General features: G+C 38.0%; 1 long non-coding RNA gene across 1 annotated transcript in view; it reads right to left on the bottom strand.

The window, feature by feature from the left end:
• LOC117201773 (uncharacterized) overlaps window positions 1-18,243 on the bottom strand; it is a 135,553-nt gene extending 117,310 nt beyond the window's left edge. The window contains exon 1 of the long non-coding RNA XR_007475736.1: window positions 18,158-18,243. This is a non-coding gene — a long non-coding RNA (uncharacterized LOC117201773). The remainder of the gene's footprint in view (window positions 1-18,157) is intronic.
• Between the last annotated feature and the right edge of the window lie 1,438 nt (window positions 18,244-19,681).

Raw genomic sequence — 19,681 nt, 5'->3', positions numbered from 1 at the left:
TTAGATCAAGGGCTCCCAGTAACAGGCAAATGAAAACAAAGGAAGATGAGAAAAGGGTGGAGGCTCGATGTGAGTTGCTGACTTTCTGAGTTTCTATTTTAAATCCCTTGCACAGAATCCCTAGGGCGGATGCCGTTCCTACACTATTATGGTCACCAGAAATGGGATTTGGCAACTTGGTTCTCTTTCCACCTCAGAAAGTCCAACACTGAAGCTTAACCAGGAAAAGTGCTTTAGCTCTTATTGTGAAAACATTATCTAAAGGTGTAGCCTTACACTGCACTTTGCCAACAAACACAAAAATGAGTATAATAAAACTAGATTCCTCAAGAACATTCAGTGCTCCATTGCAGAAAATATTTATCATATTAAAGCCACTGCTATAGAATGTTAAGTTCCTTCTCTCCTGACTTAACTGGAACTACATTTTGCACTCCTATTGTTTGTCCTCTTCTTTGATGTTTTCTCTGTCTTCTTGCTGTTTCCAGATGCTAGGTCTATGTATCCCCCAAAGGACATCATTCTGTTTTCTTTCTCTATCTGACCTTCCCTATATATATCAGTGAATCTCAGCTCCACCTTCTACATAAATAGTTCCCCAATTCACATTCTGACCCTGACTCCTCCTCTAAGATTCAGACTCATATCTCCAATTAGCCAATATTTCAGTACCCTGTCTACCTAGATGAACCTGTTCAAAACACCTTAGATGAAACATTCAGGTAATATTCCTTGTATAAAAAGCATGTGTATATAGCTATAGATGTCCTATATTGGCTTTTATAATCATAACCTAAGTAGGTGCATCCTGAATGCCCCCAAACACTCAGACACCTGGAATTCTTTAATGATTAAAAGAGGAAAAAAAAGGCTGAAAGCCTCATCCCATACAATGTTCCTCTTGATCTTTTGAAGGATTCTTGAAGAAGAGGGAACAGGTGTGACAGAATGGGGGCTTATATTTCTACTAGTCACTTCTCTAGTCATCCTGTGCTCCAATTTCCTGCTTTGGTTAAATTCTGAGTCTTAAGGGCTGCTCTCTTCTTTATGATGCACATGTGCCAATGACTCCCAGATCCGATCTCTCCCTTGAGTGCTGGAATAAATTTCTTAAATGCCTCTTCAATACTCAACTTGGGTATCTCACACTTCAAGTACACAAAGCTGGACTGTCCCCCTCCACACACCTGTTTCTGTGATTTTCCCCATCTCAGAAAATGGCAAGACCATTCATCTAATTCCTTGAGCTAAAAATCTAGAAGTCATCTTCGATTTTTCTCTTTCCCACACATCGAGCAATCTCTCTGCTCTATTTTCAAAATATATCCTGAATCCAAGCATTTCCCACCCCTTCTGATATTTTCACATTCTCTCACCTGGACAACAGCAATTTTATTGACTATTGTTTTACTCTTTTCAGGCTTGCCACTCCACATTCTAATCGCTTCACAAAAGCCACCATGACCCTCCAAAACATAAGAACAAATTATCACTCCTTAATTCTAAACTGTCCAGTGGCACCTCCTCCAAACCCTTAAGCATAAAGTCCTCTGTGATCGTGCAGACACCTATTTCTCCATCTTCATCTCCAATCACGTTCTTCATTGTTTCTTAAAGCTCCAGCCACCAGTACTTTCTTATTCTTCCTTGAACACAACAAGCTCTTTGCATTTCAGGGCATTTGTACTTGATATTAGTTTCTACATGGAATGCTCTTTCACCAGATTTTTTATTCTCTATGATTTAGTTTAGATTTCTTCAACCTAACATGATTATTTGTGATTAATTTTAATCCATACTGTGAGGGTTCTTAGTGGTTGAAATGCTCTAAACTAGAATGTGCACTCCTTACCCAGGTTCTGTTTATTCCCTTAGGCCTTAATTTCTTTCTTTATAGCATTTATGATAACTATAAATTCTATTACATATTTACTTGTTTACTTTTTCATTGTCTGGTCCCCCATCACTCCATAGAGCATAAGTTCCACAAAGGTAGAATCCCTTGGACTGGCACACAACAGGCAACCAATACATGTTTGTAGATTGAACATGTGGGACTCATCATTCAACTTTTTTAAACTTCACTTTTCTCATTTGTAAAATACAATAAGTGATTAAAAGGTTGAGGGAAGTATACCCCTGAATACTTGATATTCCCTTTTCTATTTGTCTGTAGAGTAATTCAGCTCTATTTTCATCTGGCCCATTTTGGCTACACTCTGGGGGAGCATCACCATTCATATCAAGGATCCTATCAGTGTGTCTCAATAAACTAAAGACAGCTTTATATGTTAAAGAAATTTTGATATTTTTACAATTTTTTAATCTATGTATTTATTCTATCTACATATATATATTTATATGGGGTTATCTATGTATGCTCTATATGTATGTATTCATGTACTCTATATTATATTTTACAGCACAACTAAAGTTTAGTGGATATTGTTCACTTGCATATTATTTATTTCAAACTTTTCTCCAGTAAGATTAGGGGTGGCAATAACAGTACTAACTGAAGTCTTCTCTTTTGCATTATAAAGACAGTTGTGGGCTTATACGGTGCTTACTGTTTCATGTGATGCCTCAGATTAACTTGAGAAATATCAAGCTGTGTAATTCAACATCAGCAACTCTGTTAGTGCCTCCTCAGCATAAGGATGCTACTTTTTTCTCCCCTCAGCCTCCCTCATCTTATTTAATTTTCCAGAAGAAATGTCAAGATATAGCCTGGAAAAAGCCAAGTAGGTGCAGCAGGACTTGACCAAACACTTTGGTAGCTAACCCCAAACCATTTTATTTTGCAGATTCATCAACTATGTAATATCTGTATTTTTTGAATCTTCTCTATTGCTAGTTTCACTTTTTAATTTTTTTAGCCTGAATCAAGACTGGTTGACTAATTCCCCTTGGAAATCCCCTGATAATTAATTTTTTACAGGTTAATCATTTTTATGAATTCGGCTGGGCACACTCCTGTTCTTTGAAAAGATCACTTCCTTTCACTGGATACCATTTCTCCTTTGCAATGAACGTTTTAGGAAATCATTTTCCATGGCTACGGTTATATATTATTTCCTATGAGTGAGTGGCATATCCCATGATAACTTGCATAATTAGGAAGTAGAGAGTAACCTTCATTGAAACAAGGGTCACAACCTTCAGTTTGAGACAGAGTTATTGATTACCAAAGTATAGTTTGATATACTGTGGGGATCAGGATGGGGATCCACCCAAACTCAACATGGAAGAACTGTTATCCACCAGTCATCTAAGCATGATAAGAATTTTGATGATGACAATAATAATAGTTTGATAACTATATATAGATGTCTATATTTATATATTTTATTCCAAACACCCTCCCCACTCCAAACTGGATGGTAAAGCAGGCAAGAGAGCATTCACTGAGGCCAAGATGAGGAAAATATCTAGTAATAGATACTAGAGAAGGAGGAACACAGGGCTTCCTGCCCTGGCATATCCCACCTGGCTGTGAGACCACTTTATTACTTTGGATACTCTCAGTACCTCTAAAAAGTTTTTGTGTTATGTTTCAATTATTAATACCATCTTTCAATCCTTAAGTCAAGACATTTGTGGGTATTAACCCATTAATCATCACCAACATCCTTGAGGAATTAGAAGAAACCTCATTTTGCAGATGAGAAAATATATAGAGGCTGAAATCAATTAAATAACTTGCTCAAAGTCACCCAGGTTTGCAAACCCAGGTCAGGTCCGTCTTATTCCAAAGTCCAACCTCTTAAATCCTAGGCTACAGAGCTCACCTTGTCCCCACTCCACTACAATATGCTGCAGTACATGGCGTGATTGGTAGACAGTGGTGAAAGCCCCGGACCCAAAGTCACCGGACCTAGTTCCAAGCCTGGCCTGACACTTGCCAGCTATGGTCACGTCGCCTACTTTCCCTCATATGTAAAATGGATTTTGATAACATTAGCTTTACCTTCCTTATCAGCATCAAATTCAATAACACATAGGAAATGCTTGTACAACTGCAATGCACTGTTTCAATACATGCCATTGTGTTTCTTTGGAAGCATTCTTTTTTTCAGATTTTTAAAAACTGAAGTATAGTTAATTTACAATGTTGTGTTAGTTTCAAGTGTACGGCAAAGTGATTAAGTTATACGTATACACGTATTCTTTTTCAGATTCTTTTCCATGATAGGTTATTACAAGATACTGAGCATAGTTCCCTGTGCTATATACAGTAGGTCTTTGTTTATCTATTGGAAGCATTCTTAAGTCACTTTTTAATGCAGATATTCTTTGTCTGAAAATGGATAGTTTGCTCCTCAAGGGTAGTAATTAGGCTATCATTTCTTGGGGCTGTTTGCTCCCAGAATTCATCTTGTGCTTGACAGAAAAGCCCCTCCCATCCCACTCCACTCAGGTTCCCATATTTATTTTACCTGATTAATCACACCCTCTGTCCCTTGGAGACAGAAGGCAGAGGGGAACTGCTGAGAGCCCATGACTGCTGGGTACTGATGCTGAGTTCTAGGATGTGCAGTGAGGTGCATATGTATTGGGGGAGGCATGGATTGAAGGAGGGGGAAGCTCAAACAGATCTAACTTGTGTAGCTTTGGCTTATGTCTCTTAAAATAAAACTATTAGCAGACTTCCCTTCTTTGATGTAATTTCCATCCCTCTCTCTTAGTCAATTTACCTGGCCACGTTCCTGAGATATCTAACCATAACCATGGGAGAGACCATTTTTTCTGATTTATTTATGTATTCCCCACTTCACACACTCTGCATTGATCATCATCTGTCCTCGTGAATTGCCCATAGTGATCAGTTCAATAAGTATGTGTGAAATAATCCCTTGGGCACCTGGACATTTTCCTGATCTCCTTGCTGGCTTCACTCCAGTTAGAAGCTAGGTGAAATACTACTTCAAAAAAATTCCTTGTAGTAAAAATATCACCAGTGTCTTGGTGTGCCTCGAGACCCTTTTTCTTCCTGTTAGAGGGAAATGCACTCCCAGTTTCTCTCTCATACACACTTACATGTATGTGTACAAATATATGTATAATTTTTTGCTTAAATAAACATATAGATAGATAATATTAATTGCGCTGGGATTAGTGAGACCACTCTCCTTGTGCAGCTGATCACAGAATAATAGTGAAGAAGGATTTTATCCCACACAATACAGGAAATGGTTTCTTTCTCTCCTAAGTGCTAACCTTAGGATTCTCTGTTAATTTCCCAGGACTACCATAACAAAGTATCCCACATTACATCCTTTAAGCAAGAGAAATGTATTTTCTCACGGTTTTGGAAATCAGAAATCCAAAATCAAGGTGTCAGCAGGCCTATCCTCTCCCCAGAGGTCTGGTGGGGGGGGATGCGTCCAATACCTTTCTCTTAGCTTCTGGTGCTACTAGCAATCCTTGCCTTGTAGCTGCACAGCTCCAATCACTGCTTCTGTGGTCATACGGCCGTCTCCCTGTGTCTCCACACTGTCTTCCCTTGGTGCGTGCCTGTCTCTGTGACTCTTCTATTCTTATAAGGATACTAATCATATTGGATTAAGGGCCCAAGCTATTCCAATATGACCTCATCTAACACATTACATCTGCAATTACTCCATTTCCAAATAAGGTCACATTCTGAGGTTCTGGGAAAGACAAGAATTGGAGGGGCCCCGATTCGACCCAGTACAGATTCCCTATGATGCGGCAGCCAGAAATCAAAACCTGCCATTTCTTTGTTGTTTTGAAGGAATATTTGCAAATAGCTAAGTGAACCTGCAGAGGCTTCAGGAGTAGGTTCTGGTGGAAAGAACAGGGTGATCAGGGCTGACCCTTCTGGCCCTACATCAGAACTCTTTTTGCACATACCTTCTACCTAAGACCTCTTCAGTCAGGTATATAGTGCTGATATATAATACTTGAGCTCTAGAACACAGAGTTTTATAATTACATTCACAATCCTTTATCCTCAATTCTAGAATCTATAAAGAACTGAAAGCTGAATTTTTTATTTTTTTCTAAATTGAGTACCAATTCTCTTCTGGTAGCAAAACCTGACCTGAATTGACATAGGCCTCTTTATAATGTGAATATTTACATGTTTCACTGAAAAATTACTGTATTATATTAAGGGGTGCTGTCCAGACACCCCTTAACACTAGGAGTTTTATGTTATATACTGTATATGCTCCCTATTACTTTTCTTAATTCTGAAAAAATTTCTAAATATGAATTCCCAAATGCATCTGGCTCGAAGGATTTTGGAAAAGAAAATACAGGCCTATTCTTTCAATTATTTTTAATCCAATCAAGTAGAAAAGCTGCCACCATTAGCTTTGAGCTCTTCTAGTTCAGTGGTTCTTAGACCTGCCTGTGTACTGCAGTCACCTGGGGAGCTTTGGGACGAAGTGAGAGAGTAGCATTGACATATACACACTCCCAAATGTAAAACAGATAGCTAGTGGGAAGCAGCCGCATAGCACAGGGAGATCAGCTTGGTGCTTTGTGACCACCTAGAGGGGTGGGATAGGGAGGGTGGGAGGGAGACGCAAGAGGGAGGAGATATGGGGATATACGTTTACGTATAGCTGATTCACTTTGTTACACAGCAGAAACTAACACACCATTGTAAAGCAATTATACTCCAATAAAGATGTTAAAAAAAAAAAAATCCTAAGGCCTGGGTTTACCGGAGGCCAATTTAATCGGAATCACTGCAGGCAGGACTTAGGCATCATCATTTCTGAATCTCCCCAGCTACTTCCAATGTCTAACCAAGTTTAAGAACAATGGCTCATCCTAACCCAGTCATTCCCACAGTCCTTTCCGGTTGAGCCAATCCGAAGTCCATTCCACACCCTCCCATGACGGGATCCTGACAACACCCCCCCACCACCACCACGAGGCACAAACAGCTGCAGACAGCAACTGAAATTGGTAAAAACAAAAGGAGTTCAGAGGTTATGGGCTGAATTGTGTTCTCCTGCCACTGTCACCAAAATATATGTCCTAACCCTGAGGACCTTATTTGGAAATATGGTCATTGCCAGTGTAGTTAGTTAAGATGAGGTCATAGTGGAATGGGGGGGGGTGTCTTTAATCAGATACGACTAGCATTCTTGTAAGAAGAGTAGAAGAAAGACACACAGAGAGGAGAAGGCCGTGTGAAGACACAGAGATTCCCGGGACAGCCATGTGACAACAGAGGCAGGTATTGGAGTGATGCACCTAAAAGCCAAGGATTTCTGGCAAACACCGGAAGCTAGAAAGAGGTAAGGAAGGATTCTAGATTTCAGAGGGAGCATGGCCCCAGCTAAAACCTTGATTTCAAACTACGAGGATAAATTTCTGTTATTTTAAGCCACCTAGTCTGTGGTACTTTGCTCCAGCTGTCCTATGAAATGAATACACCCCGTTCGTGGGAATGAAGCACAGCCCCGTGTTGGAATGTCCCCAAAGCTCTCAAGCTCCACCATGAACAGCAAGTCATGGATGTCAAAGCACTGTAACTAGAGGTGATTGAAGGGGACAGCTGCTTCGCCATGAGAAATGGAAATAATCGTAACTAACGTTTATCGAGGGCTTCATACCTTCCAGGCACACATGACCTACACTAGCTCATTTAATCCCAAACAACTCTTTGAGTTAAATACTATTTCAATCCTCATTTTAGAAAAGAGAAAGCTGAGGCTCCCAGAGAGGAAATAATTTGCCCAATGTATTACAATAATGAGAAGAAGAGCCAGGATTTGAACCCAGTGGTACCTGACCCTAAAGCGCCTGCTCTCCATGTCAGCTTGGGAGAAGAGTCTTGGTGAGCCCAGGGATCTCATCAAGGGCTGACTCTTTCTTTAAGAGTCAGAGGCTTAGTTCAGTCCGTTGCCGCTGCAAGAGTGGGAACCATGGCTCTGCAGTGACAAACACAGGAGTCTGGCATTTGCTCTTGCAGCTGCCAAAAAGAATTAAACCAAGTGAATGAAAGCGCAGGAAAGGCAACAACAAAAATGCCAGCACCAGCAGCAGCAGGAGGGAGGGCCCAATTACTACTGGTTGAAGTGTGAGGAAAATTAAAGTTGGTGATGGTTCAAGGTTCTGTTGAAATTCCAAAGCAGTGGGCTTGCATAACCATGAAACATGGAAATTAAAGTATTACTGATGCTCACACTGTTTATTTCAGGACTTCATTTTCTGTCTCGCTTTGTCTCAACAAGTCTCAATTCAGTCACGCACTAACCACCACAGAGAAAGGAAAAAAGATCGAGATGTGTGTGAATGTGTGTGTGTGTAAAAATGTAAATAAATTAGGAACAGGGAAAACTACAAAAAGCATAATCTACTTTGCTTCTGGCTATGCCCATGAATATTAGGAGAACTGAAACAAATTGCAACCATGATAAGGTCCCAACAAATTAAAAACATTTTTCAGGCAAAAGCTTTCTGAATTCACCAACCAAAGCATTGATAACTTCTGAATCTTTGACAATAAGTCACTAGATACACTGAGCATTTCTTATGTCCCAGATGCAGACACAGTTAATCCCCAAACGAACCTTCCAAAGAAAGCACGATTATCACCATTTTGGAGAGGGAGAAACTGAGCTTACAGAACTGGAATAACTGGCACCAGGTAATAAAGCTACTAAGAGGAAGAAACAAGAATTGAAACCGGGGTTGATTGTCTGATCTGAAAGTTAGATCTCTAAGTCACTGTGTCATTTTTCTCCCGCTGTACTTCTGCCCTCTAGCTGACACTACCCACCCTGCATTGTTCAATGCCTTCCCTCCCCTTGGCACTTCTCATAGTTCTGTAAGTGCTACGTGTGTGTTGATGACTAATTGCACAGCTCTATTTTTCTCAGACTAAAGATTTGAAGTTATCAAATCAGCAAAAGCAACCCAAGCTTACCTTCCCACACACTTGATGACAATGCCTTCTTCAGTGTGTTTGTACTATACTTGAGGCAAACAATGGTTTTTCCCATAGCCTTTTCAGAGCAGAGTGACTGCACAAAATTTCAACTAAGGCTCCTGTTCAATTTTCCTAACACAGTACTCACTAGCCAAATTGTAGTTTGAAAATTAAAAAAAAAAAAAACTATATCTGCACACCAAAATTTGATTTCAATTAGTTCCCTTAAACAAAAGAACAGGCCAAAGATGGTTGTTGCTTACCCTACCCTTCCCCATCACAGAGCAACAGCAGTATAACACAGTAGGTCCCGGGGAGTATGGCAAAAGTAAATTGTTTTTATGCCTCGTCCTTTCAGAATATGGATAAAAGACTAAAAGATCAAATTCAGCAAAAGAAATGCCCTTAAGTAATAAGATCATCTTTTTAAAAGTTCAGAAACTTTGTAAAGATTTAAAAAAATGAAAAAAGTAAGAACGTGAATTGAAAAACTTAATATACAGATTCTCAAGTTCAGTCTGAATAAACAATATTTGGAGAAAATTTTGCCTCACTGATCATACTTTCTGATCAATTGACAAGGATGGTTATAGAAAAAGAGTTCTGGGTCAGAGATGGTGCTAAATGTTCACCATATCCTGTTTCATATTCCTCATTCCTGAAAATAATAAAAAGCTGTATTTTCCCACCCCTCGAAGGGTGGTGAAGGCATAGGATGAGTTCTAGCCAACAAATTGTGAACAGAAGTGACAAGTCACTTCCAGGATGAGGCGCCACATGGAGGAAATTCAATTCTCTATCGCTCTCCCTCAGTGATCAAGGAGGTCTCTTACCGAGATGCTAGAGACATAAAATCCCCTGCATTGTTGAGTTCTGGAAATGTTGCCCTGGAGAGTCACCAGAACCTGTAGCAGATTTCATGCAAGTGAGGAGTATAATTCAACAGGAAAACCATTTGAGCCTGGTGTTTTCTTTGTGGAAAGGGTTTTAATAAGGAACTTTGTTTCTTTAATAAGTGGAGTGATATCTTGAAATTAAAGTATTACTGATGCTCACAATGTGTATTTCAGGATGCCGTTCTCTATCTCACTTTCTCACAACAAATCTTGATTCAGTCATGCACTTACCACCATATTTATACAGGAAACGTTGTCCATTTTTCTCTATTTTTAATCTTTTTGTATTTCATTGACTATTTTACTCTTGTATTTATTGTTTCCTTCTTTCTACCTCTTTTGGATTTGCATTATTTTTTTTCCAGCTCCCTAAGGTGGAAAGGTGTTAATGACTTCTTGGGTCATTGATATTAGACCTTTCTTTTTCAATGTGAGTATTTAATATTCCATGTGTATTTGAAAAAAAGTACATTCTCCACCTGTTGGCTGGAGTGTTTTCTGACAATTAGGTAAAGATGATTGATGGCATTGTTTATTGAAATCTATATCTGTAATATCTTTTTCCTTCAGTTGTCCCATTGATTGCTTAGAAGAGGGAATTAAGAATCTTTCACTATAATTGTGGATTTTTCTATCTTTCCCTTTGATTCTGTCAATTTTTGTTTCAGGCGTTTTGAAGTGCTGTTATTGATATTAGGTACACATATATGTCTTCCTGATGAATTGGTCCTTTCATCATTATGAAATATCCCTCTATCTCTGGGAATCTCTTGTCCTGACATATTCTTTGTCTGATATTGATAGTCACTCTAGCCTTCCATTTGCTTTCAACTTATTTGTGTTTTATATTTAAAGTACCTATCTTACAGACAGAATATAGTTGGGTCTTTTAAAAAATCTAATATGACAATGCCTTTTAACTGGAGTGTTTAGAGCATCTACACTTAATATCAGTTTTGAGATAGTTGGATTTAGATCTACCATTTTACTATATGCTTTTTGGTTGTCCCCTCAATTTTTGTTCCTTAGTTCCTCCTTTTCTGCCTTCTTCTAGATTAACTGAATATTTTTAGAATTCAATTATAATGTATGCATTGAATTTTTATCAATATCTCTCTAAATTTTTTTGTTGTTGAGATTACAACAAACCTTTGACTTTTTAGAGTCTACTTAGTGTTAATATTGCATTACTTCCCCAAAAATGTAAGAGGCTTGCAAATATGTATGGCCATTTACTTCTTTTCTTTGTCCTTTATGCTAAATTTGTCACATGCATTACATCTATATACATTGCAAAACTCCATAATAAATTATTGTTATTTTTACTTTAAAATCTTCTTTTAACTAAGAGGAAAATATTGTCTATTATATTTGACATTATATTTATGAAGTCCAGGGCTCTTCATTTCTTCCTGAAGACCTGAGTTCCCATCTGGCATCATTTCTTTTCATCTTGAAGAACTCCCTTTAGCACTTTTTATAGTGTGGGTTTGCTGGTGACAAACTCTCCTACTTTCTTTTTATCTGAAAATGTTTTTGTTTTGATTTCATTCATTTTTTTCAGCTTTATTAAGGCATAATTCATTCTTGAAGAATATTTTTACTCGATATAAAGTTCTGCTTTGAGAGTTTTTTCTATGTGGCCCTTAGAAATGTTGTTCCACTCTTTTCTGGCCTTCGCTGTGACTTATGAGAAGTCACAAATGGTTTTAATCAAATTGTTCACCTGAATGACTGTGTCTTTTTTCCTCTGCCTGCTTTCCAGATTTTCTCTTTATCTTTACTTTTAGCAGTTTGACTGTGATATGCATAGTTGATTTTCTTTGCATTTATATCTTTCTCATTCACAGAACTTTTTGAATCTAAAATTAATTTTTAAAAAATTTTTATTAATTTGGGTAATTTCAGTAATTGTTTCCTCAAACTTTTTTCTCTATTATCTGTCTCCTCTTTTTATGAGGCTACAATTAGGCTTTTTGAAATTGTCCCACTGGGCCCAAAGACTTTGTTCTTTCTTTTTAAAAAACTGTTTTTTCCTCTGTTGTTTAGATTGAATAATTTAAACTCATCTATTTCTATGCTTACTATCTTTTTGTTCTATCATTTCCAACCTGCTCTTAAGCCCATCCAGTGATTTTTTTTATTCCAGATATTTTATTTTTCAGTTCTAGAAGCTTATATTGATTTCTTATAGCTTATATTTCTCTGTTAGGATTTCATATCTTTTCAATAATAATGAACATACTTTTCTTTTCATTTTAATTTTTTTGCCTGCGTCAGGTCTTAGTTGTGGCACTTGGGATCTTCGTTGAGGCATGCAGGCTCTTTCATTGTGGCACAAGGACTTCCCTCTAGTTGTGGCGTGTGGGCTCCAGGGCACATGGGCTCTATAGTTTGCAGCAGGAGGGCTCTCTAGTTGAGGCATGCGGGCTCAGTAGTTGTGGTGTGCAGGCTTAGTTGGCCCGCAGCATGTGGGATCTTAGCTCCCTGACCAGGGACAGAACGCACACCCCTGCATTGGAAGGTGGATTCTTTACCACTGGACCACCAGGGACGTCCCTGAACATAGTTTTCTTTCTTTTTTTTTCTTTTTTTTTTTTAGCATAGTTGTAATAGTTGCTTTAAAATCCTTGCCTGCTAATTTCAAACTTAATTTTTTTTCTGGATATTGTGATTTTTATTTTTTTGTGGTACGCGGGCCGCTCACTGTTGTGGCCTTTCCCGTTGCAGATCACAGGCTCCGGACGCGCAGGCTCAGTGGCCATGGCTCACGGGCCCAGCCACTCCGCGGCATGTGGGATCCTCCCGGACCGGGGCACGAACCCGTGTCTCCTGCATCGGCAGACGGACTCTCAACCACTGCGCCACCAGGGAAGCCCTATTGTGATTTTTTTTTTTATTGTGGAGACTCTGGATTATGTTATTTCCTTCAAAGAGTATTAATCATTTTATAGCAGATAGTTAAACTGGCTGGAACTCAAACTACAAATTCTCTCTACCCTGCACTCGACAGCAGCAGACTCCCTTTTCCATTCTTTTAGCCTTTGTTATGTTGTTTGGAGTCTGTTCTTGAAGCCAGAAGTCTGATGATTTTCTAGCTAAGTCTGATGATTTTCAGCCCTACAGAGTTTACACTGGGGACTGCTGTCACCTTAAGAGTATTTAAAGATTTGGAAACTCACTCAGCGTTCTTCCCTTCTTCTAAGTGTTGACTCCACTCTAGTATTTTCCTGGTTTGGTCATTTTCATGAGCCTTCAGGTATTAGTTCTTTAAATTTCATCCAGTGTTTACAAGTATTACTTGCTGTAGGGTTAGTCCAATAGGACCTACTTGGCTATTTTGAGAAGTAATACCTCCCATGAGTGAGGAATAAGCTTTGTGTTACCTACAGGTATTAGGAAGCAACTTGTACTGCAGCATGATTTAGGCTGTCTTGACTACTACCAGGTACCAACTACAGTATTTTTGTTTTTATTTTAAAAAAATTCAGTTTGTTTTGGAAGCAGAGCTTCTTGAGTTTTTATATAAGGTGTTTAAAAGTATAATGTCATTTTTATTGGCTTTCATAAATTTGCTGTGGGACATTGATCTTGCAAAATAAAATTTGTTAGTCATGGTACTTTTCACAAGAGTAACCCTGGCAAAGTTAATTGATTATTTTATTCAACACTGATTTTCTTAATATTAGTACCATACCTTCCTGCCCATTGAGACATCCTTAATTTTTTTCCTTGCAATTTAAATTATTCTAGACATTTTATATTTTTAAAATGTAAAGCTTTAAACCAAACCAGCTAATTCTTCATGTAAGTATTTTATTTTGTTATAGAATGATGCTGCACTTCTTTCCCTCTCTATAATCTATTTCTACTCCTTCCCGTCACAGGAGCCTGCATTGATAAAGTTAATTTCATTTCAAACAATCAATAGAATTATAATAGTAATTAAATCGCTTTTGCTTTGAGCTTTTATTTAACATTCACTGATAATATCAATGCCCCACTATTCACAAATCTATCATTTCCCTCCAATCTTTGATAGGTGAGGGTAGGGCTACCTGTGGTTCACATATTCACTGTTAGTAAATAAAACATGCACTGTCTAGGAAATTATATAATATTGTCCAACTTCACACATTGGGATCATATACTTTAAGTTATAAAAAAATTCTCAAGACAAGTTGGGGATTTAGGTAATTGCCCAAATTCTCTACTGGATTCAAGAATCTCAATTCTCCATTCTTAAATATCTTCCTGTAATTTAAGAAAAACAGAGAAGTTTTGCTCCCATTTATTGCCTATCTCTTCTTCCATTCATTCATTTACTCTATGTCCTTTTTGTTTCTCACCCCTGTGGTCCCACCTTTTCTGGTTGGTTGTCAGTGTTGTTCCCAATGGCTCCCTACTTCAATGGCACAGGTTATTATAGGTTCTTTTTTTTTTTAATAGGAAAAGAGTAGAAGAGAAAGGAAACTTATTCTGCCCTCAGGGTGTGGGGTCAGTGAGAACATTTTTTTCACACTGCCTTGATTAATTATTCTATTAGCATTATGCAAGCAAGTCTGCACCCTTCTCATATTCTCACCTGGTATGCCTTCTAACCTGACAGAAGAAAGGAGAAGGGGAAAAAACTAAAACATTATAACACCTACACCAGGTGTTGCAATAGGTACATTGAAGCAGTGGTGAATGAAAGCTCGGTCTAGTGGAAAGTCAAGTATATATACAAATAATTCTAACATAATGTGGAATAGATCAGGGCTGCAGGATTTACAACATTATCAAGAACTGGGAAAGGAGTATAACTCTGTTACTTTGCCTAGAGGGTTTCAGAAAGTTTTAAACACAGGATATGACATTTGAACTGAATTGAACTGAATCACACCATTAGCCCTTAGTATGACAATTCTTTCTACCTGCAGCATCCTTTCTCAACTCTTTCTGACACTACTGACTGACACTGTTCTTCAGGCATTTGCCTAAGTGTTACCCAGTTACAAGAATCTTCATGATCATACCTTCAGTGATGATGAACTCTACCACTCTCTATCACAGCTCCCTCTTAATTTTCTTCCTACAGTTAATCACCTTCTTTATTGATGATATATTTAATCATTTTTTGCATTCATTCATTTACTGTCTGTTTCATCAACTTGAATGTAGGCTCCCTGAGGGTAGGAATCTGCATCTTAGTCACTATTATATTCCTGGTGCCTAGCCTCATGTCTGGCACATAGCAAGTGCTGGATAAATTTGATCAAATTAATTTTAATCTAGCTGTGTGTTTTTATGTCTATCATCTCCATTAGATTGTGAACCTCTAAATAGAAGCCAGTTGTAATCATTTTGCAATTTCTTTTTTGTACAGCAATTCCTCCTGTCCTCTCATACGTGGTAGGAGCTCAAGAAGTTCTTTGTGCATAAATAAATACACAGATTATTCCATTATCCACTACTTTTATTGGAAGGAAGGTTAAAAAAAAATTCTAGGCTGGAATTTTAAAAAATTTATCAGAAAGTTTAAAGAAAAAATAAGTTGTGTTACTCCAACTTAAGCAAAAACGGTTCTGCCATCTCACAGGAAGAAAAACAGAGACAATCTCTGAGACCACTTTCTATATTTTATTGGGGATAAGATAGTGACAAGATGAAATATTCAAGAATGTGACCAATAAATAGAACGCTGTTGAAAATGTTTTGATTTTTATCCTTGGACATATCTTGGTATATTAGCAGTTTACAAGGTGACAAGAGATGACATTTCCTCCCTGCCAATGTTTGTACATTCTCTTTGCCTGAAATGTGGCAAACATCTTGAATTTATTCCTTGATGTCTCAATTTTAACTTCACGAGGCCCTTCAAGTGGCAATTCTACCAGCATGAAGATGAGTCAGAGCCAACAGAAGTATAAACTTTTAAGAGTAAGCACTGTCTGATTTTAAAACCTATACTTGCCCGTAATAAAACTGTTTTTTAGTTTTATGCCTTAGTAGGACTTTTTAAAGTCTAGTACCCATTTCCTATCATAATAATCTTGGAGTCCTTGACCAGGGTTAAAGAAACCGCTATAAAGGTCAACTGAATGATAATTAAACATCTGGCCAGAGCCTTTGCTGTTGAGTCCATTCAAAATGAACAAATATTGAATACCTACTACGGGCACAGCCGGAATCAAATAGATATCACTGGTTCTGTCATTGTGTGCAGTCTGGTGGGAGATGCTGGCATCAAAGCAGGCAATTACAGTTCCAACATGGTGAAGGCTAGAACAGGATATACGTGTGATGCCATGATAGCTCTTAGGAGGGGCACCTAATCTACACGCAACCAGGAAGAGCATTCCCCAGCTGCATGTCAAATGCTATAAAAGATATCTTGATCCTGGTTTATTTTTTTCCAGAATAATCTGTATCTTCAGAGTAGCTTTTCTTTAAGCACTGCCATCACACTCTTATTTATTGAATTTTATCCTTAGAATACTCAGTGGTAATTGATACTCAATCTATCCTATGTCTAAATTAAGCTGGTGCTCACATAACAAAGCCACCTCTGAACTCCAGGTTATGAGAGTTCCCTGCTGCTAAAAAGACACATGTTTAGGCTAGTTTTGTCGCTCAGTAACTAATCTTCAGTGTGTGAGAACCAAGACTGATCTGCTTTATATCTCCAGAGTAATTATAGCAAGTATCTGGTGCATCAAAATTTTTGAATTGGTGGGGTCTGAATTTATGAGATGAACTAAACTCGATACAGAAAAGCAATTAAATTTTGTAAAGCATAGGTAAGAGAGAAAAGCTTAAACCACATCAGAATAATACCAAACTCTTATGTGGCACATCTGGAGAAGTTGCAAGGTAGAGATCTCATGGAGATACTGGCCATTGGAGATAATATGGTCAGATTAAAAAATTCTATCTACCCTACTCACATGACCCACTAGTACTGAGCACTTACTCTCTCCCAGCAACCAGGGCAATTATAGTTTATTGTATGTATTGGCTTAGATGTTTTTCTTTACTATTAGACTGAGAGTTTCTTGACAGTTGGGATCAACTGGTGGTGCAGTTGAATCCTAACACCTAACATAGTAGTAACATGACTGTGGTACATAAGGCAGGTTCGATCAACCTGTATTTGACAGTATTAATTATACTGTCAAATAATTAATTGATTGGTTGAACAATTAATTAAAAATGCTGAACATTAAGCAAATTGAATAGCTCCCTGAAGACAGCTATCTCTGTGGACTGTTTTGTTCACGTTTGATTCCAGAGCACTTAAAGACACTCAATACATTTTTGTTGAATGAGTGAGCAGAGTCACTCATGTCTAAGTACAGTAATGTAGATGTGTCTCTACAGACAAAAGTTTATCAACAGAGTGAGAATCCTGCAGATATCTAAAAGATGCTTAGAGTTGCAGGAAGAACCCATAGAGGCTACTTAATTCAAATTCTCATGTGTCAGTTGAAGAAGAAGAAGCTTCCTTAACCTGGATATTCCCTTTGCTTGTCCACTCTGGTGCTGAACTTCAGGAACAAGCAGTGGAAAGTACATCTTGCATAGGCAGAAGAATAAGAAATAGGGTTTTTCAGCCTCCAACCGAGAAACATAGTTTACTTATTTAGGATGGAATTTTATTTGCACGTCAAGATCTATCCAGCTAGGATTAGAGCCATGTGAGAAAGAAAAAAAAAGTCCCAGCCATCACAGCACTGGCAAAAAAACACATTTTCACAGGTTAGCAATAAAGCAAAACATTTTTCATTCTTGCCTCAAATTTTTGGCACAGTCAGGGGACAATTTTCTCAAATAGACGGGAAGAGCAAAGGGGATGGCAATATGTAAGTGGAGTGATCATAAACACTGGAAAAGGACAAATATTCTAGATGCTGGTCAAAGGCCTGATTTTTTGAGGCGTCCTTAGCAGGGTTTCTTGCTTGCTTTCCACGTCTGTTTCTTTCTTTCCTTTTTACTGAAAGGCATATTTTCCTATCCATTAAGATTTATAGTTTTCTGCCAACTACTTCACTGGAACAAGTTTTCCCTTTAATTTAACAATGCACATATTAGACTGTAATGTACCCATAAAAACTTCTTCTCAGATAGTGCACTTCTTTAGGACTCAAGACAAATAGAAGTGCAGTATATGCCATTTGAAAGCAAGTATCCCTCCCACTTATTTATTAGGCGAGTGTGTTGGTGCCACCGTCGTTTCACCAGGAGGTCAAATTCAATAAATTAAACATCTCCAGGTTGGGACCAGCATATAATCTAATGGTTTTCCAGAAAAATAGGACTGTCATTGACTTCTCTGGCTCATTTGCTCTTCTGTATGGCTTACCCGTTAGCTGGGCTCCAAGAAATCCATCTTCATTTTCCTATCGTTGCCAGACCCGTGGACTTGGTGGCATTCACCACAGCACTCTAAAAAAAATGAAGGTTTAAAGAAGGGATTTAAAAGGAGAGAAAATTTCTTAATCATGCTTTCATAACTTTTGGTGAACAGTTGGTTTAAATTTCCAAATCACTCTTTTCAAAAGGATAGTATCAAAACACATGCAAAAAATAAAAGTCTAAATAAAGCACAATAAATTATTTCACTGCTAAGGTATTAGATTTCAAAGAGAGAAAAGAGTATACATAAGGATATTAGAGTGGACTCTATTGGATCTTTGGGAATTGCTGTCAGATATTGATGAAAACAGAGAGACTGTAGGAGATCAGATAAAAGAGAGAAATGATTACATTTGGAAGAACAATGTGGACTACGTGGCCAACAGAGATTTCAAATGTAAGCTAATAGCAACCCACGAAAGAACAAAGTTGGAGCCAGTCCCACATCTTTAACCACATTTACAATCATTCAGCATCTGTAAAAATTTTTACATAGCATTTTTCCTCATTTCAAAATTTTCAAAATACATATTTAATAGGTTTAGCATGTCAGTCAGTCATTTCATCCACGGGCAGTGAAAAGGATTTGTGTTTTTTAAAAATGATCTGGGTTTTGATGCCGCTGCCCTTTCAGCTCTGCCCCAGCCAGCTGGAATCACGGCTGATTCACAGCCCAGTGATGCTGTAAACAATGTGTTCTGTACATTTCAGCATCCACGCTGCTGAGAAAACCCATCATCTTATACTTTCATCTTCTTTCTCCCAAGTTTCACACCCCAGCAACCTGGAACAGAGGGAGTGCATTTTCAAACTGCTTACTGTTCTCCTTACCTTACCAAAAATCACCAAAGAGAAAAAAAAGGTAAAGATTTTCCCAAAACATGTTCTCCTATCTGATAGGAATATTAACCGTTATATCCAAAATGATCAAAGATGACTCAAACTGAAACAAAATTTGAGAAAATAATAATTGAAAAGCCAGCTGGGACAGTAATTGGGAAATTGAGCTGGGTCGGCCAGTTCTGCAAAAGCAGGGTTGTCAAGTACACCTGGACTGAAAGCCCCATTTGTGATGATCTCATTATACTGAGACAACTTGAAGTGGTCACAGCACGAGTGGCTGTCTGTTTTATTTCAACTATATAGATGTTACTTCATCACAAGATGCAAGCTTTCCAAAGTACCCCCAGTTGCATTCCATCCTTTCTTTCTATCCCTAGTTGTCTGTATTTACACCAAGTCAACAATTGAAAAGAAGAAAGATAGTATTAACAGATGTCAAAGGCACGCAGAAGGGCATTCTGAACCAATTAATTAATAGCATAGATCCTACTCCTCCTATAGCCTAGGATCAATTACAACAGAGATTTGCTTCTGGATGGAGCATCAGTACTTCTATTATGGGGTAAAAGCACCTCAACTAATAGCTGATTGTCTTTGAATTGGAGAGCTTTCCTATCTTTGTGGGCAA

Source organism: Orcinus orca, chromosome 1, assembly GCF_937001465.1.
Source record: "Orcinus orca chromosome 1, mOrcOrc1.1, whole genome shotgun sequence".
Lineage (NCBI taxonomy): Eukaryota > Metazoa > Chordata > Mammalia > Artiodactyla > Delphinidae > Orcinus > Orcinus orca.
Note: the sequence above shows the minus strand (reverse complement) of the source record. Positions and strands in the feature narration are given on the sequence as shown.